The sequence below is a fragment of the Phyllobates terribilis genome, unplaced genomic scaffold, assembly GCF_046119375.1.
Source record: "Phyllobates terribilis strain yellow unplaced genomic scaffold, ASM4611937v1 Scaffold_3__8_contigs__length_932513732, whole genome shotgun sequence".
Lineage (NCBI taxonomy): Eukaryota > Metazoa > Chordata > Amphibia > Anura > Dendrobatidae > Phyllobates > Phyllobates terribilis.
Window position 1 is genome coordinate 3,400,970 of NW_027362763.1, and position 24,876 is coordinate 3,425,845.

At 37.1% G+C, this 24,876-nt stretch overlaps 20 non-coding genes across 20 annotated transcripts; all 20 read left to right on the forward strand.

Moving 5' to 3' along the window:
* The first annotated feature begins 843 nt into the window (after positions 1-843).
* Positions 844-915, forward strand: TRNAG-CCC (transfer RNA glycine (anticodon CCC)). The gene has a single exon. It is a non-coding gene; the product is annotated as a tRNA-Gly (tRNA).
* A 96-nt stretch (positions 916-1,011) lies between these two features.
* On the forward strand, positions 1,012-1,083 carry TRNAG-UCC (transfer RNA glycine (anticodon UCC)). The gene has a single exon. It is a non-coding gene; the product is annotated as a tRNA-Gly (tRNA).
* A 1,350-nt stretch (positions 1,084-2,433) lies between these two features.
* On the forward strand, positions 2,434-2,505 carry TRNAG-UCC (transfer RNA glycine (anticodon UCC)). Its single transcript has one exon. It is a non-coding gene; the product is annotated as a tRNA-Gly (tRNA).
* A 1,183-nt stretch (positions 2,506-3,688) lies between these two features.
* TRNAG-CCC (transfer RNA glycine (anticodon CCC)) lies at positions 3,689-3,760 on the forward strand. The gene has a single exon. It is a non-coding gene; the product is annotated as a tRNA-Gly (tRNA).
* Positions 3,761-5,242: 1,482 nt separating this feature from the next.
* Positions 5,243-5,314, forward strand: TRNAG-CCC (transfer RNA glycine (anticodon CCC)). The gene has a single exon. It is a non-coding gene; the product is annotated as a tRNA-Gly (tRNA).
* A 1,518-nt stretch (positions 5,315-6,832) lies between these two features.
* TRNAG-UCC (transfer RNA glycine (anticodon UCC)) lies at positions 6,833-6,904 on the forward strand. The gene has a single exon. It is a non-coding gene; the product is annotated as a tRNA-Gly (tRNA).
* Positions 6,905-8,086: 1,182 nt separating this feature from the next.
* Positions 8,087-8,158, forward strand: TRNAG-CCC (transfer RNA glycine (anticodon CCC)). The gene has a single exon. It is a non-coding gene; the product is annotated as a tRNA-Gly (tRNA).
* A 96-nt stretch (positions 8,159-8,254) lies between these two features.
* On the forward strand, positions 8,255-8,326 carry TRNAG-UCC (transfer RNA glycine (anticodon UCC)). The gene has a single exon. It is a non-coding gene; the product is annotated as a tRNA-Gly (tRNA).
* A 1,183-nt stretch (positions 8,327-9,509) lies between these two features.
* TRNAG-CCC (transfer RNA glycine (anticodon CCC)) lies at positions 9,510-9,581 on the forward strand. The gene has a single exon. It is a non-coding gene; the product is annotated as a tRNA-Gly (tRNA).
* A 1,351-nt stretch (positions 9,582-10,932) lies between these two features.
* On the forward strand, positions 10,933-11,004 carry TRNAG-CCC (transfer RNA glycine (anticodon CCC)). The gene has a single exon. It is a non-coding gene; the product is annotated as a tRNA-Gly (tRNA).
* A 96-nt stretch (positions 11,005-11,100) lies between these two features.
* Positions 11,101-11,172, forward strand: TRNAG-UCC (transfer RNA glycine (anticodon UCC)). The gene has a single exon. It is a non-coding gene; the product is annotated as a tRNA-Gly (tRNA).
* A 1,351-nt stretch (positions 11,173-12,523) lies between these two features.
* TRNAG-UCC (transfer RNA glycine (anticodon UCC)) lies at positions 12,524-12,595 on the forward strand. The gene has a single exon. It is a non-coding gene; the product is annotated as a tRNA-Gly (tRNA).
* Positions 12,596-13,778: 1,183 nt separating this feature from the next.
* Positions 13,779-13,850, forward strand: TRNAG-CCC (transfer RNA glycine (anticodon CCC)). Its single transcript has one exon. It is a non-coding gene; the product is annotated as a tRNA-Gly (tRNA).
* Positions 13,851-15,364: 1,514 nt separating this feature from the next.
* Positions 15,365-15,436, forward strand: TRNAG-UCC (transfer RNA glycine (anticodon UCC)). Its single transcript has one exon. It is a non-coding gene; the product is annotated as a tRNA-Gly (tRNA).
* Positions 15,437-16,619: 1,183 nt separating this feature from the next.
* Positions 16,620-16,691, forward strand: TRNAG-CCC (transfer RNA glycine (anticodon CCC)). Its single transcript has one exon. It is a non-coding gene; the product is annotated as a tRNA-Gly (tRNA).
* Positions 16,692-16,787: 96 nt separating this feature from the next.
* TRNAG-UCC (transfer RNA glycine (anticodon UCC)) lies at positions 16,788-16,859 on the forward strand. The gene has a single exon. It is a non-coding gene; the product is annotated as a tRNA-Gly (tRNA).
* Positions 16,860-19,463: 2,604 nt separating this feature from the next.
* Positions 19,464-19,535, forward strand: TRNAG-CCC (transfer RNA glycine (anticodon CCC)). Its single transcript has one exon. It is a non-coding gene; the product is annotated as a tRNA-Gly (tRNA).
* A 96-nt stretch (positions 19,536-19,631) lies between these two features.
* TRNAG-UCC (transfer RNA glycine (anticodon UCC)) lies at positions 19,632-19,703 on the forward strand. The gene has a single exon. It is a non-coding gene; the product is annotated as a tRNA-Gly (tRNA).
* Positions 19,704-20,886: 1,183 nt separating this feature from the next.
* Positions 20,887-20,958, forward strand: TRNAG-CCC (transfer RNA glycine (anticodon CCC)). The gene has a single exon. It is a non-coding gene; the product is annotated as a tRNA-Gly (tRNA).
* A 96-nt stretch (positions 20,959-21,054) lies between these two features.
* Positions 21,055-21,126, forward strand: TRNAG-UCC (transfer RNA glycine (anticodon UCC)). The gene has a single exon. It is a non-coding gene; the product is annotated as a tRNA-Gly (tRNA).
* The last annotated feature ends 3,750 nt before the right edge of the window (positions 21,127-24,876 follow it).

Here is a 24,876-nt window from a genome sequence, read left to right on the forward strand (position 1 = left end):
CACATGAATTGTTTTTCACATTTGGTGATGCTTTTAGTCTGTTTTAATTTTTCGTGTTAAGTCTCAGGCTCTTCTTTCTTCTTAGAGTTTAGCAACCACGAAAATGAGAAAAAAATTGAAGAGAATATTTCTTAGCTTTTTTTCAACTGTCTCATCTAACTGATCTTCTGCTCTTCAGTTGTTGATTAAACACTTTGTAGGGTTAGTCTTCAATATGAAAGCAATGTCAGGGTTGGCATTGGTGTTATGCTGGTGGGTGTAGTTGCTTTTAAAACAATAGGCCATAGTTTAATTCTTGAATAACTCATTGTTTTTTTGCATTTGGTGGTGTTTGGACTCTTTTTCACTTTCTGTGCTAAGGCTTATGCTTTTATTTCTTTCTTGGTAACACTTTAGCTACCTTAGTTGGCAAAAAGCAAAGCTAATTGAGAGAATTTGTAGGCAGAGGTGGAAAAGCTACATAACTGATTCCAAAAACTCCTCTGTCTTTAGAGTTAGTGTTAAAAATGCCAAAAATGGCAGAGGTCTTTAGGGGGAATTTGGTGCTGGTACTGACTCTTTGTAGTCTTTTTGAGCAAAGGCTCATAGTGTACTTTCTTTCTTGGTAAGAGTTTAGTTACCTTATTGTCAAAAAAGTGAAACTAATTGAGAGAATTGTAAGAATTGGTGGAAAAACACCATAGCTGATTCACAAGAATTCATCTTTGAGTTTTGGACAATGCTTTGCCTTGTTTTCAAACTTTTAGTAATTGGCTCTTTCAAGACATATTCAGTCCTCCTTTTTCTAAGTAAAACTTTAGCAGATTTAACGGCCATAATCCTAAACCAGTCAAGTTGGTTCATGCATTGATGGTATAGTGGTGAGCATAGCTGCTTCCCAAGCAGTTGACCTGGGTTCGATTCCCGGCCAATGCAATACTTATGTAGATTTATTTATGGCATATCATACATTTTACAAACTATTTTGTAATGTTAGTGCAGAAAATGTAAAAAAAAAGGCTGATCCTGTAAGCATTGGTGGTATAGTGGTGAGCATAGCTGCCTTCCAAGCAGTTGACCCGGGTTCAATTCCTGGCCAATGCAAAACATGGGTGTGTTTTTTTTTCAGGCACGTCATAATTTTTACTAACAATTTTGTAGGGTTAGTGCAGAAAATGTGAAAAAAATGCTGGGTACCTTAAGCATTTTTGGTATAGTGGTGAGCAAACCTGCCTTCCAAGCAGTTGATCTGCGATTGATTCCTGGTCAATGCAATACTTATGTGGGGTTTTTTTTCCTGGCACGTCTTACTTTTTACTAATAATTTTGTATTGTTAGTGCAGAAAATGTAAGAAAAAAACATGGCTTCTGTAAGTGTTGGTAGTATAGTGGTGAGCATAGGTGCCTTCCAAGCTGTTGACCCGGGTTTGATTCCCGGCCAACGCATGAATTGTTTTTCACATTTGGTGATGCTTTTTGTCTGTTTTAATTTTTCGTGTTAAGGCTCATGCTCTTCTTTCTTCTTAGAGTTTAGCAACCACGAAAATGAGAAAAAAATTGAAGAGAATATTTCTTAGATTTTTTTCAACTGTCTCATCTAACTGATCTTCTGCTCTTCAGTTGTTGATGAAATACTTTGTAGGGTTAGTCTCCAATACGAAAGCAATGTCAGGGTTGGCATTGGTGTTATGCTGGTGGGTGTAGTTGCTTTTAAAACAATAGGCCATAGTTTAATTCTTGAAGAACTCATTGTTTTTTTCCATTTGGTGGTGTTTGGACTCTTTTTCACTTTCTGTGCTAAGGCTTATGCTTTTATTTCTTTCTTGGTAACACTTTAGCTACCTTAGTGGGCAGAAAGCAAAGCTAATTGAGAGAATTTGTAGGCAGAGGTGGAAAAGCTACATAACTGATTCCAAAAACTCCTCTGTCTTTAGAGTTAGTGTTAAAAATGCCAAAAATGGCAGAGGTCTTTAGGGGGAATTTGGTGCTGCTGTTGACTCTTTGTAATCTGTTTGAGCTAAGGCTCATAGTTTACTTTCTTTCTTGGTAAGAGTTTAGTTACCTTATTGTCAAAAAAGTGAAACTAATTGAGAGAATTGTAAGAATTGGTGGAAAAACTCCATAGCTGATTCACAAGAATTCATCTTTGAGTTTTGGACAATGCTTTGCCTTGTTTTTAAACTTTTTAGTAATTGGCTCTTTCAAGACATATTCAGTCCTCCTTTTTCTAAGTAAAACTTTAGCAGATTTAACGGCCATAATCCCAAACCAGTCAAATTGGTTCATGCATTGATGGTATAGTGGTGAGCATAGCTGCTTCCCAAGCAGTTGACCCAGGTTCGATTCCCGGCCAATGCAATACTTATGTAGTTTTATTTCTGGCATATCATACATTTTACAAACTATTTTGTAATGTTAGTGCAGAAAATGTAAAAAAAAAAGCTGATCCTGTAAGCATTGGTGGTATAGTGGTGAGCATAGCTGCTTTCCAAGCAGTTGACCTGGGTTCGATTCCCGGCCAATGCAAAACATGGGTGTGTATTTTTTTCAGGCACGTCATAATTTTTACTAACAATTTTGTAGGGTTAGTGCAGAAAATGTGAAAAAAATGCTGGGTACCTTAAGCATTTTTGGTGTAGTGGTGAGCAAGCCCGCCTTCCAAGCAGTTGACCTGCGATTGATTCCTGGTCAATGCAATACTTCTGTGGGTTTTTTTTTTCCTGGCACGTCTTACTTTTTACTAATAATTTTGTATTGTTAGTGCAGAAAATGTAAGAAGAAAACATGGCTTCTGTAAGTGTTGGTGGTATAGTGGTGAGAATAGCTGCCTTCCAAGCAGTTGACCCGGGTTTGATTCCCGGCCAATGCATGAATTGTTTTTCACATTTGGTGATGCTTTTAGTCTGTTTTAATTTTTCGTGTTAAGTCTCAGGCTCTTCTTTCTTCTTAGAGTTTAGCAACCACGAAAATGAGAAAAAAATTGAAGAGAATATTTCTTAGATTTTTTTCAACTGTCTCATCTAACTGATCTTCTGCTCTTCAGTTGTTGATTAAATACTTTGTAGGGTTAGTCTCCAATACGAAAGCAATGTCAGGGTTGGCATTGGTGTTATGCTGGTGGGTGTAGTTGCTTTTAAAACAATAGGCCATAGTTTAATTCTTGAAGAACTCATTGTTTTTTTGCATTTGGTGGTGTTTGGACTCTTTTTCACTTTCTGTGCTAAGGCTTATGCTTTTATTTCTTTCTTGGTAACACTTTAGCTACCTTAGTTGGCAAAAAGCAAAGCTAATTGAGAGAATTTGTAGGCAGAGGTGGAAAAGCTACATAACTGATTCCAAAAACTCCTCTGTCTTTAGAGTTAGTGTTAAAAATGCCAAAAATGGCAGAGGTCTTTAGGGGGAATTTGGTGCTGGTGCTGACTCTTTGTAGTCTTTTTGAGCAAAGGCTCATAGTGTACTTTCTTTCTTGGTAAGAGTTTAGTTACCTTATTGTCAAAAAAGTGAAACTAATTGAGAGAATTGTAAGAATTGGTGGAAAAACACCATAGCTGATTCACAAGAATTCATCTTTGAGTTTTGGACAATGCTTTGCCTTGTTTTTAAACTTTTTAGTAATTGGCTCTTTCAAGACATATTCAGTCCTCCTTTTTCTAAGTAAAACTTTAGCAGATTTAACGGCCATAATCCTAAACCAGTCAAGTTGGTTCATGCATTGATGGTATAGTGGTGAGCATAGCTGCTTCCCAAGCAGTTGACCCGGGTTCGATTCCCGGCCAATGCAATACTTATGTAGATTTATTTATGGCATATCATACATTTTACAAACTATTTTGTAATGTTAGTGCAGAAAATGTAAAAAAAAAAGCTGATCCTGTAAGCATTGGTGGTATAGTGGTGAGCATAGCTGCCTTCCAAGCAGTTGACCTGGGTTCGATTCCCGGCCAATCCAAAACATGGGTGTGTTTTTTTTTCAGGCACGTCATAATTTTTACTAACAATTTTGTAGGGTTAGTGCAGAAAATGTGAAAAAAATGCTGGGTACCTTAAGCATTTTTGGTATAGTGGTGAGCAAGCCCGCCTTCCAAGCAGTTGACCTGCGATTGATTCCTGGTCAATGCAATACTTCTGTGGGTTTTTTTTTTCCTGGCACGTCTTACTTTTTACTAATAATTTTGTATTGTTAGTGCAGAAAATGTAAGAAGAAAACATGGCTTCTGTAAGTGTTGGTGGTATAGTGGTGAGAATAGCTGCCTTCCAAGCTGTTGACCCGGGTTTGATTCCCGGCCAATGCATGAATTGTTTTTCACATTTGGTGATGCTTTTAGTCTGTTTTAATTTTTCGTGTTAAGTCTCAGGCTCTTCTTTCTTCTTAGAGTTTAGCAACCACGAAAATGAGAAAAAAATTGAAGAGAATATTTCTTAGATTTTTTTCAACTGTCTCATCTAACTGATCTTCTGCTCTTCAGTTGTTGATTAAATACTTTCTAGGGTTAGTCTCCAATACGAAAGCAATGTCAGGGTTGGCATTGGTGTTATGCTGGTGGGTGTAGTTGCTTTTAAAACAATAGGCCATAGTTTAATTCTTGAAGAACTCATTGTTTTTTTGCATTTGGTGGTGTTTGGACTCTTTTTCACTTTCTGTGCTAAGGCTTATGCTTTTATTTCTTTCTTGGTAACACTTTAGCTACCTTAGTTGGCAAAAAGCAAAGCTAATTGAGAGAATTTGTAGGCAGAGTGCATTTGGTGGTGTTTGGACTCTTTTTCACTTTCTATGCTAAGGCTTATGCTTTTATTTCTTTCTTGGTAACACTTTAGCTACCTTAGTTGGCAAAAAGCAAAGCTAATTGAGAGAATTTGTAGGCAGAGGTGGAAAAGCTACATAACTGATTCCAAAAACTCCTCTGTCTTTAGAGTTAGTGTTAAAAATGCCAAAAATGGCAGAGGTCTTTAGGGGGAATTTGGTGCTGGTGCTGACTCTTTGTAGTCTTTTTGAGCAAAGGCTCATAGTGTACTTTCTTTCTTGGTAAGAGTTTAGTTACCTTATTGTCAAAAAAGTGAAACTAATTGAGAGAATTGTAAGAATTGGTGGAAAAACACCATAGCTGATTCACAAGAATTCATCTTTGAGTTTTGGACAATGCTTTGCCTTGTTTTTAAACTTTTTAGTAATTGGCTCTTTCAAGACATATTCAGTCCTCCTTTTTCTAAGTAAAACTTTAGCAGATTTAACGGCCATAATCCTAAACCAGTCAAGTTGGTTCATGCATTGATGGTATAGTGGTGAGCATAGCTGCTTCCCAAGCAGTTGACCCGGGTTCGATTCCCGGCCAATGCAATACTTATGTAGATTTATTTATGGCATATCATACATTTTACAAACTATTTTGTAATGTTAGTGCAGAAAATGTAAAAAAAAAGGCTGATCCTGTAAGCATTGGCGGTATAGTGGTGAGCATAGCTGCCTTCCAAGCAGTTGACCCGGGTTCAATTCCTGGCCAATGCAAAACATGGGTGTGTTTTTTTTTCAGGCACGTCATAATTTTTACTAACAATTTTGTAGGGTTAGTGCAGAAAATGTGAAAAAAATGCTGGGTACCTTAAGCATTTTTGGTATAGTGGTGAGCAAACCTGCCTTCCAAGCAGTTGATCTGCGATTGATTCCTGGTCAATGCAATACTTATGTGTGGTTTTTTCTCCTGGCACGTCTTACTTTTTACTAATAATTTTGTATTGTTAGTGCAGAAAATGTAAGAAAAAAACATGGCTTCTGTAAGTGTTGGTAGTATAGTGGTGAGCATAGCTGCCTTCCAAGCTGTTGACCCGGGTTTGATTCCCGGCCAACGCATGAATTGTTTTTCACATTTGGTGATGCTTTTTGTCTGTTTTAATTTTTCGTGTTAAGGCTCATGCTCTTCTTTCTTCTTAGAGTTTAGCAACCACGAAAATGAGAAAAAAATTGAAGAGAATATTTCTTAGATTTTTTTCAACTGTCTCATCTAACTGATCTTCTGCTCTTCAGTTGTTGATGAAATACTTTGTAGGGTTAGTCTCCAATATGAAAGCAATGTCAGGGTTGGCATTGGTGTTATGCTGGTGGGTGTAGTTGCTTTTAAAACAATAGGCCATAGTTTAATTCTTGAAGAACTCATTGTTTTTTTCCATTTGGTGGTGTTTGGACTCTTTTTCACTTTCTGTGCTAAGGCTTATGCTTTTATTTCTTTCTTGGTAACACTTTAGCTACCTTAGTGGGCAGAAAGCAAAGCTAATTGAGAGAATTTGTAGGCAGAGGTGGAAAAGCTACATAACTGATTCCAAAAACTCCTCTGTCTTTAGAGTTAGTGTTAAAAATGCCAAAAATGGCAGAGGTCTTTAGGGGGAATTTGGTGCTGCTGTTGACTCTTTGTAATCTGTTTGAGCTAAGGCTCATAGTGTACTTTCTTTCTTGGTAAGAGTTTAGTTACCTTATTGTCAAAAAAGTGAAACTAATTGAGAGAATTGTAAGAATTGGTGGAAAAACTCCATAGCTGATTCACAAGAATTCATCTTTGAGTTTTGGACAATGCTTTGCCTTGCTTTTAAACTTTTTAGTAATTGGCTCTTTCAAGACATATTCAGTCCTCCTTTTTCTAAGTAAAACTTTAGCAGATTTAACGGCCATAATCCCAAACCAGACAAATTGGTTCATGCATTGATGGTATAGTGGTGAGCATAGCTGCTTCCCAAGCAGTTGACCCAGGTTCAAATCCCGGCCAATGCAATACTTATGTAGTTTTATTTCTGGCATATCATACATTTTACAAACTATTTTGTAATGTTAGTGCAGAAAATGTAAAAAAAAAAGCTGATCCTGTAAGCATTGGTGGTATAGTGGTGAGCATAGCTGCCTTCCAAGCAGTTGACCTGGGTTCGATTCCCGGCCAATGCAAAACATGGGTGTGTTTTTTTTTCAGGCACGTCATAATTTTTACTAACAATTTTGTAGGGTTAGTGCAGAAAATGTGAAAAAAATGCTGGGTACCTTAAGCATTTTTGGTATAGTGGTGAGCAAGCCTGCCTTCCAAGCAGTTGACCTGCGAATGATTCCTGGTCAATGCAATACTTCTGTGGGTTTTTTTTTTCCTGGCACGTCTTACTTTTTACTAATAATTTTGTATTGTTAGTGCAGAAAATGTAAGAAGAAAACATGGCTTCTGTAAGTGTTGGTGGTATAGTGGTGAGATTAGCTGCCTTCCAAGCTGTTGACCCGGGTTTGATTCCCGGCCAATGCATGAATTGTTTTTCACATTTGGTGATGCTTTTAGTCTGTTTTAATTTTTCGTGTTAAGGCTCATGCTCTTCTTTCTTCTTAGAGTTTAGCAACCACGAAAATGAGAAAAAAATTGAAGAGAATATTTCTTAGATTTTTTTCAACTGTCTCATCTAACTGATCTTCTGCTCTTCAGTTGTTGATTAAATACTTTGTAGGGTTAGTCTCCAATACGAAAGCAATGTCAGGGTTGGCATTGGTGTTATGCTGGTGGGTGTAGTTGCTTTTAAAACAATAGGCCATAGTTTAATTCTTGAAGAACTCATTGTTTTTTTGCATTTGGTGGTGTTTGAAATCTTTTTCACTTTCTGTGCTAAGGCTTATGCTTTTATTTCTTTCTTGGTAACACTTTAGCTACCTTAGTGGGCAGAAAGCAAAGCTAATTGAGAGAATTTGTAGGCAGAGGTGGAAAAGCTACATAACTGATTCCAAAAACTCCTCTGTCTTTAGAGTTAGTGTTAAAAATGCCAAAAATGGCAGAGGTCTTTAGGGGGAATTTGGTGCTGCTGTTGACTCTTTGTAATCTGTTTGAGCTAAGGCTCATAGTGTACTTTCTTTCTTGGTAAGAGTTTAGTTACCTTATTGCAAAAAAGTGAAACTAATTGAGAGAATTGTAAGAATTGGTGGAAAAGCTCCATAGCTGATTCACAAGAATTCATCTTTGAGTTTTGGACAATGCTTTGCCTTGTTTTTAAACTTTTTAGTAATTGGCTCTTTCAAGACATATTCAGTCCTCCTTTTTCTAAGTAAAACTTTAGCAGATTTAACGGCCATAATCCCAAACCAGTCAAGCTGGTTCATGCATTGGTGGTATAGTGGTGAGCATAGCTGCTTCCCAAGCAGTTGACCCGGGTTCGATTCCCGGCCAATGCAATACTTATGTAGTTTTATTTCTGGCATATCATACATTTTACAAACTATTTTGTAATGTTAGTGCAGAAAATGTAAAAAAAAAAGCTGATCCTGTAAGCATTGGTGGTATAGTGGTGAGCATAGCTGCCTTCCAAGCAGTTGACCCGGGTTCGATTCCCGGCCAATGCCAAACATGAGTGTGTTTTTTTTTCAGGCACGTCATAATTTTTACTAACAATTTTGTAGGGTTAGTGCAGAAAATGTGAAAAAAATGCTGGGTACCTTAAGCATTTTTGGTATAGTGGTGAGCAAACCTGCCTTCCAAGCAGTTGACCTGCGATTGATTCCTGGTCAATGCAATACTTATGTGGGTTTTTTTTTTCCTGGCACGTCTTACTTTTTACTAATAATTTTGTATTGTTAGTGCAGAAAATGTAAGAAAAAAACATGGCTTCTGTAAGTGTTGGTGGTATAGTGGTGAGCATAGCTGCCTTCCAAGCTGCTCACCCAGGTTCGATTCCTGGCCAACGCATGAATTGTTTTTCACATTTGGTGATGCTTTTAGTCTGTTTTAATTTTTCGTGTTAAGGCTCATGCTCTTCTTTCTTCTTAGAGTTTAGCAACCACGAAAATGAGAAAAATATTGAAGAGAATATTTCTTAGATTTTTTTCAACTGTTTCATCTAACTGATCTTCTGCTCTTCAGTTGTTGGTTAAATACTTTGTAGGGTTAGTCTCCAATACGAAAGCAATGTCAGGGTGGGCATTGGTGTTATGCTGGTGGGTGTAGTTGCTTTTAAAACAATAGGCTATAGTTTAATTCTTGAAGAACTCATTGTTTTTTTGCATTTGGTGGTGTTTGGAATCTTTTTCACTTTCTGTGCTAAGGCTTATGCTTTTATTTCTTTCTTGGTAACACTTTAGGTACCTTAGTGGGCAGAAAGCAAAGCTAATTGAGAGAATTTGTAGGCAGAGGTGGAAAAGCTACATAACTGATTCCAAAAACTCCTCTGTCTTTAGAGTTAGTGTTAAAAATGCCAAAAATGGCAGCGGTCTTTAGGGGGAATTTGGTGCTGCTGTTGACTCTTTGTAATCTGTTTGAGCTAAGGCTCATAGTTTACTTTCTTTCTTGGTAAGAGTTTAGTTACCTTATTGTCAAAAAAGTGAAACTAATTGAGAGAATTGTAAGAATTGGTGGAAAAACTCCATAGCTGATTCACAAGAATTCATCTTTGAGTTTTGGACAATGCTTTGCCTTGTTTTTAAACTTTTTAGTAATTGGCTCTTTCAAGACATATTCAATCCTCCTTTTTCTAAGTAAAACTTTAGCAGATTTAACGGCCATAATCCCAAACCAGTCAAGCTGGTTCATGCATTGGTGGTATAGTGGTGAGCATAGCTGCTTCCCAAGCAGTTGACCCGGGTTCGATTCCCGGCCAATGCAATACTTATGTAGTTTTATTTCTGGCATATCATACATTTTACAAACTATTTTGTAATGTTAGTGCAGAAAATGTAAAAAAAAAAACTGATCCTGTAAGCATTGGTGGTATAGTGTTGAGCATAGCTGCCTTCCAAACAGTTGACCCGGGTTCGATTCCTGGCCAATGCAAAACATGGGTGTGTTTTTTTTTCAGGCACGTCATAATTTTTACTAACAATTTTGTAGGGTTAGTGCAGAAAATGTGAAAAAAATGCTGGGTACCTTAAGCATTTTTGGTATAGTGGTGAGCAAACCTGCCTTCCAAGCAGTTGACCTGCGATTGATTCCTGGTCAATGCAATACTTATGTAGGTTTTTTTTTTCCTGGCACGTCTTACTTTTTACTAATAATTTTGTATTGTTAGTGCAGAAAATGTAAGAAAAAAACATGGCTTCTGTAAGTGTTGGTGGTATAGTGGTGAGCATAGCTGCCTTCCAAGCTGTTGGCCCAGGTTCGATTCCTGGCCAACGCATGAATTGTTTTTCACATTTGGTGATGCTTTTAGTCTGTTTTAATTTTTCGTGTTAAGGCTCATGCTCTTCTTTCTTCTTAGAGTTTAGCAACCACGAAAATGAGAAAAAAATTGAAGAGAATATTTCTTAGATTTTTTTCAACTGTTTCATCTAACTGATCTTCTGCTCTTCAGTTGTTGATTAAATACTTTGTAGGGTTAGTCTCCAATACGAAAGCAATGTCAGGGTGGGCATTGGTGTTATGCTGGTGGGTGTAGTTGCTTTTAAAACAATAGGCTATAGTTTAATTCTTGAAGAACTCATTGTTTTTTTGCATTTGGTGGTGTTTGGAATCTTTTTCACTTTCTGTGCTAAGGCTTATGCTTTTATTTCTTTCTTGGTAACACTTTAGCTACCTTAGTGGGCAGAAAGCAAAGCTAATTGAGAGAATTTGTAGGCAGAGGTGGAAAAGCTACATAACTGATTCCAAAAACTCCTCTGTCTTTAGAGTTAGTGTTAAAAATGCCAAAAATGGCAGAGGTCTTTAGGGGGAATTTGGTGCTGCTGTTGACTCTTTGTAATCTGTTTGAGCTAAGGCTCATAGTGTACTTTCTTTCTTGGTAAGAGTTTAGTTACCTTATTGTCAAAAAAGTGAAACTAATTGAGAGAATTGTAAGAATTGGTGGAAAAGCTCCATAGCTGATTCACAAGAATTCATCTTTGAGTTTTGGACAATGCTTTGCCTTGTTTTTAAACTTTTTAGTAATTGGCTCTTTCAAGACATATTCAGTCCTCCTTTTTCTAAGTAAAACTTTAGCAGATTTAACGGCCATAATCCCAAACCAGTCAAGTTTGTTCATGCATTGGTGGTATAGTGGTGAGCATAGCTGCTTCCCAAGCAGTTGACCCGGGTTCGATTCCCGGCCAATGCAATACTTATGTAGTTTTATTTCTGGCATATCATACATTTTACAAACTATTTTGTAATGTTAGTGCAGAAAATGTAAAAAAAAAAGCTGATCCTGTAAGCATTGGTGGTATAGTGGTGAGCATAGCTGCCTTCCAAGCAGTTGACCCGGGTTCGATTCCCAGCCAATGCAAAACATGGGTGTGTTTTTTTTTCAGGCACGTCATAATTTTTACTAACAATTTTGTAGGGTTAGTGCAGAAAATGTGAAAAAAATGCTGGGTACCTTAAGCATTTTTGGTATAGTGGTGAGCAAACCTGCCTTCCAAGCAGTTGACCTGCGATTGATTCCTGGTCAATGCAATACTTATGTGGGTTTTTTTTTTCCTGGCACGTCTTACTTTTTACTAATAATTTTGTATTGTTAGTGCAGAAAATGTAAGAAAAAAACATGGCTTCTGTAAGTGTTGGTGGTATAGTGGTGAGCATAGCTGCCTTCCAAGCTGTTGACCCAGGTTCGATTCCTGGCCAACGCATGAATTGTTTTTCACATTTGGTGATGCCTTTAGTCTGTTTTAATTTTTCGTGTTAAGGCTCATGCTCTTCTTTCTTCTTAGAGTTTAGCAACCACGAAAATGAGAAAAAAATTGAAGAGAATATTTCTTAGATTTTTTTCAACTGTCTCATGTAACTGATCTTCTGCTCTTCAGTTGTTGATTAAATACTTTGTAGGGTTAGTCTCCAATACGAAAGCAATGTCAGGGTTGGCATTGTTGTTATGCTGGTGGGTGTAGTTGCTTTTAAAACAATAGGCCATAGTTTAATTCTTGAAGAACTCATTGTTTTTTTCCATTTGGTGGTGTTTGGAATCTTTTTCACTTTCTGTGCTAAGGCTTATGCTTTTATTTCTTTCTTGGTAACACTTTAGCTACCTTAGTGGGCAGAAAGCAAAGCTAATTGAGAGAATTTGTAGGCAAAGGTGGAAAAGCTACATAACTGATTCCAAAAACTCCTCTGTCTTTAGAGTTAGTGTTAAAAATGCCAAAAATGGCAGAGGTGTTTAGGGGGAATTTGGTGCTGCTGTTGACTCTTTGTAATCTGTTTGAGCTAAGGCTCATAGTGTACTTTCTTTCTTGGTAAGAGTTTAGTTACCTTATTGTCAAAAAAGTGAAACTAATTGAGAGAATTTTAAGAATTGGTGGAAAAGCTCCATAGCTGATTAACAAGAATTCATCTTTGAGTTTTGGACAATGCTTTGCCTTGTTTTTAAACTTTTTAGTAATTGGCTCTTTCAAGACATATTCAGTCCTCCTTTTTGTAAGTAAAACTTTAGCAGATTTAACGGCCATAATCCCAAACCAGTCAAGTGGGTTCATGCGTTGGTGGTATATTGGTGAGCATAGCTGCTTCCCAAGCAGTTGACCCGGGTTCGATTCCCAGCCAATGCAATACTTATGTAGTTTTATTTCTGGCATATCATACATTTTACAAACTATTTTGTAATGTTAGTGCAGAAAATGTAAAAAAAAAAGCTGATCCTGTAAGCATTGGTGGTATAGTGGTGAGCATAGCTGCCTTCCAAGCAGTTGACCCGGGTTCGATTCCTGGCCAATGCAAAACATGGGTGTATTTTTTTTTCAGGCACGTCATAATTTTTACTAACAATTTTGTAGGGTTAGTGCAGAAAATGTGAAAAAAATGCTGGGTACCTTAAGCATTTTTGGTATAGTGGTGAGCAAACCTGCCTTCCAAGCAGTTGACCTGCGATTGATTCCTGGTCAATGCAATACTTATGTGGGTTTTTTTTTTCCTGGCACGTCTTACTTTTTACTAATAATTTTGTATTGTTAGTGCAGAAAATGTAAGAAAAAAACATGGCTTCTGTAAGTGTTGGTGGTATAGTGGTGAGCATAGCTGCCTTCCAAGCTGTTGACCCAGGCTCGATTCCTGGCCAACGCATGAATTGTTTTTCACATTTGGTGATGCTTTTAGTCTGTTTTAATTTTTCGTGTTAAGGCTCATGCTCTTCTTTCTTCTTAGAGTTTAGCAACCACGAAAATGAGAAAAAAATTGAAGAGAATATTTCTTAGATTTTTTTCAACTGTCTCATCTAACTGATCTTCTGCTCTTCAGTTGTTGATTAAATACTTTGTAGGGTTAGTCTCCAATACGAAAGCAATGTCAGGGTTGGCATTGGTGTTATGCTGGTGGGTGTAGTTGCTTTTAAAACAATAGGCCATAGTTTAATTCTTGAAGAACTCATGGTTTTTTTCCATTTGGTGGTGTTTGGAATCTTTTTCACTTTCTGTGCTAAGGCTTATGCTTTTATTTCTTTCTTGGTAACACTTTAGCTACCTTAGTGGGCAGAAAGCAAAGCTAATTGAGAGAATTTGTAGGCAGAGGTGGAAAAGCTACATAACTGATTCCAAAAACTCCTCTGTCTTTAGAGTTAGTGTTAAAAATGCCAAAAATGGCAGAGGTCTTTAGGGGGAATTTGGTGCTGCTGTTGACTCTTTGTAATCTGTTTGAGTTAAGGCTCATAGTGTGCTTTCTTTCTTGGTAAGAGTTTAGTTACCCTATTGTCAAAAAAGTGAAACTAATTGAGAGAATTGTAAGAATTGGTGGAAAAGCTCCATAGCTGATTCACAAGAATTCATCTTTGAGTTTTGGACAATGCTTTGCCTTGTTTTTAAACTTTTTAGTAATTTGCTCTTTCAAGACATATTCAGTCCTCCTTTTTCTAAGTAAAACTTTAGCAGATTTAACGGCCATAATCCCAAACCAGTCAAGTTGGTTCATGCATTGGTGGTATAGTGGTGAGCATAGCTGCTTCCCAAGCAGTTGATCTGGGTTCGATTCCCGGCCAATGCAATACTTATGTAGTTTTATTTCTGGCATATCATACATTTTACAAACTATTTTGTAATGTTAGTGCAGAAAATGTAAAAAAAAAAGCTGATCCTGTAAGCATTGGTGGTATAGTGGTGAGCATAGCTGCCTTCCAAGCAGTTGACCCGGTTTGATTCCCAGCCAATGCAAAACATGGGTGTGTTTTTTTTTCAGGCACGTCATAATTTTTACTAACAATTTTGTAGGGTTAGTGCAGAAAATGTGAAAAAAATGCTGGGTACCTTAAGCATTTTTGGTATAGTGGTGAGCAAACCTGCCTTCCAAGCAGTTGACCTGCGATTGATTCCTGGTCAATGCAATACTTATGTGGGTTTTTTTTTCCTGGCACGTCTTACTTTTTACTAATAATTTTGTATTGTTAGTGCAGAAAATGTAAGAAAAAAACATGGCTTCTGTAAGTGTTGGTGGTATAGTGGTGAGCATAGCTGCCTTCCAAATAGTTGACCCGGGTTCAATTCCTGGCCAACGCATGAATTGTTTTTCACATTTGGTGATGCTTTTAGTCTGTTTTAATTTTTCGTGTTAAGGCTCATGCTCTTCTTTGTTCTTAGAGTTTAGCAAACACGAAAATGAGAAAAAAATTGAAGAGAATATTTTTTAGATTTTTTCAACTGTCTCATCTAACTGATCTTCTGCTCTTCAGTTGTTGATTAAATACTTTGTAGGGTTAGTCTCCAATACGAAAGCAATGTGAGGGTTGGCATTGGTGTTATGCTGGTGGGTGTAGTTGCTTTTAAAACAATAGGCCATAGTTTAATTCTTGAAGAACTCATTGTTTTTTTGCATTTGGTGGTGTTTGGAATCTTTTTCACTTTCTGTGCTAAGGCTTATGCTTTTATTTCTTTCTTGGTAACACTTTAGCTACCTTAGTGGGCAGAAAGCAAAGCTAATTGAGAGAATTTGTAGGCAGAGGTGGAAAAGCTCCATAACTGATTCCAAAAACTCCTCTGTCTTTAGAGTAAGTGTTAAAAATGCCAAAAATGGCAGAGGTCTTTAGGGGGAATTTGGTGTTGCTTTTGACTCTTTGTAATCTGTGTGAGCTAAGGCTCATAGTGTACTTTCTTTCTTGGTAAGAGTTTAGTTACCTTATTGCAAAAAAGTGAAAATAATTGAGAGAATTGTAAGAATTGGTGGAAAAGCTCCATAGCTGATTCACAAGAATTCATCTTTGAGTTTTGGACAAAGCTTTTCCTTGTTTTTAAACTTTTTAGTAATTGGCTCTTTCAAGACATATTCAGTCCTCCTTTTTTTAAGTAAAACTTTAGCAGATTTAACAGCCATAATCCCAAACCAGTCAAGTTGGTTCATGCATTGGTGGTATAGTGGTGAGCATAGCTGCTTCCCAAGCAGTTGACCAGGATTCTATTCCCGGCCAATGCAATACTTATGTAGTTTTATTTCTGGCATATCATACATTTTACAAACTATTTTGTAATGTTAGTGCAGAAAATGTAAAAAAAAAGCTGATCCTGTAAGCATTGGTGGTATAGTGGTGAGCATAGCTGCCTTCCAAGCAGTTGACCCGGGTTCGATTCCCGGCCAATGCAAAACATGGGTGTGTTTTTTGTTCAGGCACGTCATAATTTTTACTAACAATTTTGTAGGGTTAGTGCAGAAAATGTGAAAAAAATGCTGGGTACCTTAAGCATTTTTGGTATAGTGGTGAGCAAACCTGCCTTCCAAGCAGTTGACCTGCGATTGATTCCTGGACAATGCAATACTTATGTGGGTTTTTTTTTTCCTGGCACGTCTTACTTTTTACTAATAATTTTGTATTGTTAGTGCAGAAAATGTAAGAAAAAAACATGGCTTCTGTAAGTGTTGGTGGTATAATGGTGAGCATAGCTGCCTTCCAAGCTGTTGACCCAGGTTCGATTCCTGGCCAACGCATGAATTGTTTTTCACATTTGGTGATGCTTTTAGTCTGTTTTAATTTTTCGTGTTAAGGCTCATGCTCTTCTTTCTTCTTAGAGTTTAGCAACCACGAAAATGAGAAAAAAATTGAAGAGAATATTTCTTAGATTTTTTTCAACTGTCTCATCTAACTGATCTTCTGCTCTTCAGTTGTTGATTAAATACTTTGTAGGGTTAGTCTCCAATACGAAAGCAATGTCAGGGTTGGCATTGGTGTTATGCTGGTGGGTGTAGTTGCTTTTAAAACAATAGGCCATAGTTTAATTCTTGAAGAACTCATTGTTTTTTTCCATTTGGTGGTGTTTGGAATCTTTTTCACTTTCTGTGCTAAGGCTTATGCTTTTATTTCTTTCTTGGTAACACTTTAGCTACCTTAGTGGGCAGAAAGCAAAGCTAATTGAGAGAATTTGTAGGCAGAGGTGGAAAAGCTACATAACTGATTCCAAAAACTCCTCTGTCTTTAGAGTTAGTGTTAAAAATGCCAAAAATGGCAGAGGTCTTTAGGGGGAATTTGGTGCTGCTGTTGACTCTTTGTAATCTGTTTGAGCTAAGGCTCATAGTGTACTTTCTTTCTTGGTAAGAGTTTAGTTACCTTATTGTCAAAAAAGTGAAACTAATTGAGAGAATTGTAAGAATTGGTGGAAAAGCTCCATAGCTGATTCACAAGAATTCATCTTTGAGTTTTGGACAATGCTTTGCCTTGTTTTTAAACTTTTTAGTAATTGGCTCTTTCAAGACATATTCAGTCCTCCTTTTTCTAAGTAAAACTTTAGCAGATTTAACGGCCATAATCCCAAACCAGTCAAGTTGGTTCATGCATTGGTGGTATAGTGGTGAGCATAGCTGCTTCCCAAGCAGTTGACCCGGGTTCGATTCCCGGCCAATGCAATACTTATGTAGTTTTATTTCTGGCATATCATACATTTTACAAACTATTTTGTAATGTTAGTGCAGAAAATGTAAAAAAAAAAGCTAATCCTGTAAGCATTGGTGGTATAGTGGTGAGCATAGCTGCCTTCCAAGCAGTTGACCCGGGTTCGATTCCCAGCCAATGCAAAACATGGGTGTGTTTTTTTTTCAGGCACGTCATAATTTTTACTAACAATTTTGTAGGGTTAGTGCAGAAAATGTGAAAAAAATGCTGGGTACCTTAAGCATTTTTGGTATAGTGGTGAGCAAACCTGCCTTCCAAGCAGTTGACCTGCGATTGATTCCTGGTCAATGCAATACTTATGTGGGTTTTTTTTTCCTGGCACGTCTTACTTTTTACTAATAATTTTGTATTGTTAGTGCAGAAAATGTAAGAAAAAAACATGGCTTCTGTAAGTGTTGGTGGTATAGTGGTGAGCATAGCTGCCTTCCAAACAGTTGACCCGGGTTCAGTTCCTGGCCAACGCATGAATTGTTTTTCACATTTGGTGATGCTTTTAGTCTGTTTTAATTTTTCGTGTTAAGGCTCATGCTCTTCTTTCTTCTTAGAGTTTAGCAAACACGAAAATGAGAAAAAAATTGAAGAGAATATTTCTTAGATTTTTTCAACTGTCTCATCTAACTGATCTTCTGCTCTTCAGTTGTTGATTAAATACTTTGTAGGGTTAGTCTCCAATACGAAAGCAATGTGAGGGTTGGCATTGGTGTTATGCTGGTGGGTGTAGTTGCTTTTAAAACAATAGGCCATAGTTTAATTCTTGAAGAACTCATTGTTTTTTTGCATTTGGTGGTGTTTGGAATCTTTTTCACTTTCTGTGCTAAGGCTTATGCTTTTATTTCTTTCTTGGTAACACTTTAGCTACCTTAGTGGGCAGAAAGCAAAGCTAATTGAGAGAATTTGTAGGCAGAGGTGGAAAAGCTACATAACTGATTCCAAAAACTCCTCTGTCTTTAGAGTTAGTGTTAAAAATGCTAAAAATGGCAGAGGTCTTTAGGGGGAATTTGGTGCTGCTTTTGACTCTTTGTAATCTGTTTGAGCTAAGGCTCATAGTGTACTTTCTTTCTTGGTAAGAGTTTAGTTACCTTATTGCAAAAAAGTGAAAATAATTGAGAGAATTGTAAGAATTGGTGGAAAAGCTCCATAGCTGATTCACAAGAATTCATCTTTGAGTTTTGGACAAAGCTTTTCCTTGTTTTTAAACTTTTTAGTAATTGGCTCTTTCAAGACATATTCAGTCCTCCTTTTTTTAAGTAAAACTTTAGCAGATTTAACAGCCATAATCCCAAACCAGTCAAGTCGGTTCATGCATTGGTGGTATAGTGGTGAGCATAGCTGCTTCCCAAGCAGTTGACCCGGATTCTATTCCCGGCCAATGCAATACTTATGTAGTTTTATTTCTGGCATATCATACATTTTACAAACTATTTTGTAATGTTAGTGCAGAAAATGTAAAAAAAAAAGCTGATCCTGTAAGCACTGGTGGTATAGTGGTGAGCATAGCTGCCTTCCAAGCAGTTGACCCGGGTTCGATTCCCAGCCAATGCAAAACATGGGTGTGTTCTTTTTTTCAGGCACGTCATAATTTTTACTAACAATTTTGTAGGGTTAGTGCAGAAAATGTGAAAAAAATGCTGGGTACCTTAAGCATTTTTGGTATAGTGGTGAGCAAACCTGCCTTCCAAGTAGTTGACCTGCGATTGATTCCTGGTCAATGCAATACTCATGTGGGTTTTTTTTTTCCTGGCACGTCTTACTTTTTACTAATAATTTTGTATTGTTAGTGCAGAAAATGTAAGAAAAAAACATGGCTTCTGTAAGTGTTGGTGGTATAGTGGTGAGCATAGCTGCCTTCCAAGCTGTTGACCCAGGTTCGATTCCTGGCCAACGCATGAATTGTTTTTCACATTTGGTGATGCCTTTAGTCTGTTTTAATTTTTCGTGTTAAGGCTCATGCTCTTCTTTCTTCTTAGAGTTTAGCAACCACGAAAATGAGAAAAAAATTGAAGAGAATATTTCTTAGATTTTTTTCAACTGTCTCATGTAACTGATCTTCTGCTCTTCAGTTGTTGATTAAATACTTTGTAGGGTTAGTCTCCAATACGAAAGCAATGTCAGGGTTGGCATTGGTGTTATGCTGGTGGGTGTAGTTGCTTTTAAAACAATAGGCCATAGTTTAATTCTTGAAGAACTCATTGTTTTTTTCCATTTGGTGGTGTTTGGAATCTTTTTCACTTTCTGTGCTAAGGCTTATGCTTTTATTTCTTTCTTGGTAACACTTTAGCTACCTTAGTGGGCAGAAAGCAAAGCTAATTGAGAGAATTTGTAGGCAGAGGTGGAAAAGCTACATAACTGATTCCAAAAACTCCTCTGTCTTTAGAGTTAGTGTTAAAAATGCCAAAAATGGCAGAGGTGTTTAGGGGGAATTTGGTGCTGCTGTTGACTCTTTGTAATCTGTTTGAGCTAAGGCTCATAGTGTACTTTCTTTCTTGGTAAGAGTTTAGTTACCTTATTGTCAAAAAAGTGAAACTAATTGAGAGAATTGTAAGAATTGGTGGAAAAGCTCCATAGCTGATTAACAAGAATTCATCTTTGAGTTTTGGACAATGCTTTGCCTTGTTTTTAAACTTTTTAGTAATTGGCTCTTTCAAGACATATTCAGTCCTCCTTTTTCTAAGTAAAACTTTAGCAGATTTAACGGCCATAATCCCAAACCAGTCAAGTGGGTTCATGCATTGGTGGTATAGTGGTGAGCATAGCTGCTTCCCAAGCAGTTGACCCGGGTTCGATTCCCGGCCAATGCAATACTTATGTAGTTTTATTTCTGGCATATCATACATTTTACAAACTATTTTGTAATGTTAGTGCAGAAAATGTAAAAAAAAAAGCTGATCCTGTAAGCATTGGTGGTATAGTGGTGAGCATAGCTGCCTTCCAAGCAGTTGACCCGGGTTCGATTCCCAGCCAATGCAAAACATGGGAGTATTTTTTTTTCAGGCACGTCATAATTTTTACTAACAATTTTGTAGGGTTAGTGCAGAAAATGTGAAAAAAATGCTGGGTACCTTAAGCATTTTTGGTATAGTGGTGAGCAAACCTGCCTTCCAAGCAGTTGACCTGCGATTGATTCCTGGTCAATGCAATACTTATGTGGGTTTTTTTTTTCCTGGCACGTCTTACTTTTTACTAATAATTTTGTATTGTTAGTGCAGAAAATGTAAGAAAAAAACATGGCTTCTGTAAATGTTGGTGGTATAGTGGTGAGCATAGCTGCCTTCCAATCTGTTGACCCAGGTTCGATTCCTGGCCAACGCATGAATTGTTCTTCACATTTGGTGATGCTTTTAGTCTGTTTTAATTTTTCGTGTTAAGGCTCATGCTCTTCTTTCTTCTTAGAGTTTAGCAACCACGAAAATGAGAAAAAAATTGAAGAGAATATTTCTTAGATTTTTTTCAACTGTCTCATCTAACTGATCTTCTGCTCTTCAGTTGTTGATTAAATACTTTGTAGGGTTAGTCTCCAATACGAAAGCAATGTCAGGGTGGGCATTGGTGTTATGCTGGTGGGTGTAGTTGCTTTTAAAACAATAGGCTATAGTTTAATTCTTGAAGAACTCATTGTTTTTTTGCATTTGGTGGTGTTTGGAATCTTTTTCACTTTCTGTGCTAAGGCTTATGCTTTTATTTCTTTCTTGGTAACACTTTAGCTACCTTAGTGGGCAGAAAGCAATGCTAATTGAGAGAATTTGTAGGCAGAGGTGGAAAAGCTACATAACTGATTCCAAAAACTCCTCTGTCTTTAGAGTTAGTGTTAAAAATGCCAAAAATGGCAGAGGTGTTTAGGGGGAATTTGGCGCTGCTGTTGACTCTTTGTAATCTGTTTGAGCTAAGGCTCATAGTGTACTTTCTTTCTTGGTAAGAGTTTAGTTACCTTATTGTCAAAAAAGTGAAACTAATTGAGAGAATTGTAAGAATTTCTGGAAAAGCTCCATAGCTGATTCACAAGAATTCATCTTTGAGTTTTGGACAATGCTTTGCCTTGTTTTTAAACTTTTTAGTAATTGGCTCTTTCAAGACATATTCAGTCCTCCTTTTTCTAAGTAAAACTTTAGCAGATTTAACGGCCATAATCCCAAACCAGTCAAGTTGGTTCATGCATTGGTGGTATAGTGGTGAGCATAGCTGCTTCCCAAGCAGTTGACCCGGGTTTGATTCCCGGCCAATGCAATACTTATGTAGTTTTATTTCTGGCATATCATACATTTTACAAACTATTTTGTAATGTTAGTGCAGAAAATGTAAAAAAAAAAGCTGATCCTGTAAGCATTGGTGGTATAGTGGTGAGCATAGCTGCCTTCCAAGCAGTTGACCCGGGTTCGATTCCCGGCCAATGCAAAACATGGGTGTGTTTTTTTTTCAGGCACGTCATAATTTTTACTAACAATTTTGTAGGGTTAGTGCAGAAAATGTGAAAAAAATGCTGGATACCTTAAGCATTTTTGGTATAGTGGTGAGCAAACCTGCCTTCCAAGCAGTTGACCTGCGATTGATTCCTGGTCAATGCAATACTTATGTCGGTTTTTTTTTCCTGGCACGTCTTACTTTTTACTAATAATTTTGTATTGTTAGTGCAGAAAATGTAAGAAAAAAACATGGCTTCTGTAAGTGTTGGTGGTATAGTGGTGAGCATAGCTGCCTTCCAAACAGTTGACCCGGGTTCAATTCCTGGCCAACGCATGAATTGTTTTTCACATTTGGTGATGCTTTTAGTCTGTTTTAATTTTTCGTGTTAAGGCTCATGCTCTTCTTTCTTCTTAGAGTTTAGCAAACACGAAAATGAGAAAAAAATTGAAGAGAATATTTCTTAGATTTTTTCAACTGTCTCATCTAACTGATCTTCTGCTCTTCAGTTGTTGATTAAATACTTTGTAGGGTTAGTCTCCAATACGAAAGCAATGTGAGGGTTGGCATTGGTGTTATGCTGGTGGGTGTAGTTGCTTTTAAAACAATAGGCCATAGTTTAATTCTTGAAGAACTCATTGTTTTTTTGCATTTGGTGGTGTTTGGATTCTTTTTCACTTTCTGTGCTAAGGCTTATGCTTTTATTTCTTTCTTGGTAACACTTTAGCTACCTTAGTGGGCAGAAAGCAAAGCTAATTGAGAGAATTTGTAGGCAGAGGTGGAAAAGCTACATAACTGATTCCAAAAACTCCTCTGTCTTTAGAGTTAGTGTTAAAAATGCCAAAAATGGCAGAGGTCTTTAGGGGGAATTTGGTGCTGCTTTTGACTCTTTGTAATCTGTTTGAGCTAAGGCTCATAGTGTACTTTCTTTCTTGGTAAGAGTTTAGTTACCTTATTGCAAAAAAGTGAAAATAATTGAGAGAATTGTAAGAATTGGTGGAAAAGCTCCATAGCTGATTCACAAGAATTCATCTTTGAGTTTTGGACAAAGCTTTTCCTTGTTTTTAAACTTTTTAGTAATTGGCTCTTTCAAGACATATTCAGTCCTCCTTTTTGTAAGTAAAACTTTAGCAGATTTAACAGCCATAATCCCAAACCAGTCAAGTTGGTTCATGCATTGGTGGTATAGTGGTGAGCATAGCTGCTTCCCAAGCAGTTGACCCTGATTCTATTCCCGGCCAATGCAATACTTATGTAGTTTTATTTCTGGCATATCATACATTTTACAAACTATTTTGTAATGTTAGTGCAGAAAATGTATAAAAAAAAAGCTGATCCTGTAAACATTGGTGGTATAGTGGTGAGCATATCTGCCTTCCAAGCAGTTGACCCGGGTTCGATTCCCGGCCAATGCAAAACATGGGTGTGTTTTTTATTCAGGCACGTCATAATTTTTACTAACAATTTTGTAGGGTTAGTGCAGAAAATGTGAAAAAAATGCTGGGTACCTTAAGCATTTTTGGTATAGTGGTGAGCAAACCTGCCTTCCAAGCAGTTGACCTGCGATTGATTCCTGGTCAATGCAATACTTATGTGGGTTTTTTTTTTCCTGGCACGTCTTACTTTTTACTAATAATTTTGTATTGTTAGTGCAGAAAATGTAAGAAAAAAACATGGCTTCTGTAAGTGTTGGTGGTATAGTGGTGAGCATAGCTGCCTTCCAAGCTGTTGACCCAGGTTCGATTCCTGGCCAACGCATGAATTGTTTTTCACATTTGGTGATGCTTTTAGTCTGTTTTAATTTTTCGTGTTAAGGCTCATGCTCTTCTTTCTTCTTAGAGTTTAGCAACCACGAAAATGAGAAAAAAATTGAAGAGAATATTTCTTAGATTTTTTTCAACTGTCTCATCTAACTGATCTTCTGCTCTTCAGTTGTTGATTAAATACTTTGTAGGGTTAGTCTCCAATACGAAAGCAATGTCAGGGTGGGCATTGGTGTTATGCTGGTGGGTGTAGTTGCTTTTAAAACAATAGGCTATAGTTTAATTCTTGAAGAACTCATTGTTTTTTTGCATTTGGTGGTGTTTGGAATCTTTTTCACTTTCTGTGCTAAGGCTTATGCTTTTATTTCTTTCTTGGTAACACTTTAGCTACCTTAGTGGGCAGAAAGCAAAGCTAATTGAGAGAATTTGTAGGCAGAGGTGGAAAAGCTACATAACTGATTCCAAAAACTCCTCTGTCTTTAGAGTTAGTGTTAAAAATGCCAAAAATGGCAGAGGTCTTTAGGGGGAATTTGGTGCTGCTTTTGACTCTTTGTAATCTGTTTGAGCTTAGGCTCATAGTGTACTTTCTTTCTTGTTAAGAGTTTAGTTACCTTATTGCAAAAAAGTGAAAATAATTGAGAGAATTGTAAGAATTGGTGGATAAGCTCCATAGCTGATTCACAAGAATTCATCTTTGAGTTTTGGACAAAGCTTTTCCTTGTTTTTAAACTTTTTAGTAATTGGCTCTTTCAAGACATATTCAGTCCTCCTTTTTGTAAGTAAAACTTTAGCAGATTTAACAGCCATAATCCCAAACCAGTCAAGTTGGTTCATGCATTGGTGGTATAGTGGTGAGCATAGCTGCTTCCCAAGCAGTTGACCCTGATTCTATTCCCGGCCAATGCAATACTTATGTAGTTTTATTTCTGGCATATCATACATTTTACAAACTATTTTGTAATGTTAGTGCAGAAAATGTATAAAAAAAAAGCTGATCCTGTAAACATTGGTGGTATAGTGGTGAGCATATCTGCCTTCCAAGCAGTTGACCCGGGTTCGATTCCCGGCCAATGCAAAACATGGGTGTGTTTTTTATTCAGGCACGTCATAATTTTTACTAACAATTTTGTAGGGTTAGTGCAGAAAATGTGAAAAAAATGCTGGGTACCTTAAGCATTTTTGGTATAGTGGTGAGCAAACCTGCCTTCCAAGCAGTTGACCTGCGATTGATTCCTGGTCAATGCAATACTTATGTGGGTTTTTTTTTTCCTGGCACGTCTTACTTTTTACTAATAATTTTGTATTGTTAGTGCAGAAAATGTAAGAAAAAAACATGGCTTCTGTAAGTGTTGGTGGTATAGTGGTGAGCATAGCTGCCTTCCAAGTAGTTGAACCTGGTTCGATTCCTGGCCAATGCATGAATTGTTTTTCACATTTGGTGATGCTTTTAGTCTGTTTTAATTTTTCGTGTTAAGGCTCATGCTCTTCTTTCTTCTTAGAGTTTAGCAACCACGAAAATGAGAAAAAAATTGAAGAGAATATTTCTTAGATTTTTTTCAACTGTCTCATCTAACTGATCTTCTGCTCTTCAGTTGTTGATTAAATACTTTGTAGGGTTAGTCTCCAATACGAAAGCAATGTCAGGGTTGGCATTGGTGTTATGCTGGTGGGTGTAGTTGCTTTTAAAACAATAGGCCATAGTTTAATTCTTGAAGAACTCATTGTTTTTTTGCATTTGGTGGTGTTTGGACTCTTTTTCACTTTTTGTGCTAAGGCTTATGCTTTTATTTCTTTCTTGGTAACACTTTAGCTACCTTAGTTGGCAAAAAGCAAAGCTAATTGAGAGAATTTGTAGGCATAGGTGGAAAAGCTACATAACTGATTCCAAAAACTCCTCTGTCTTTAGAGTTAGTGTTAAAAATGCCAAAAATGGCAGAGTTCTTTAGGGGTAATTTGGTGCTGGTGCTGACTCTTTGTAATC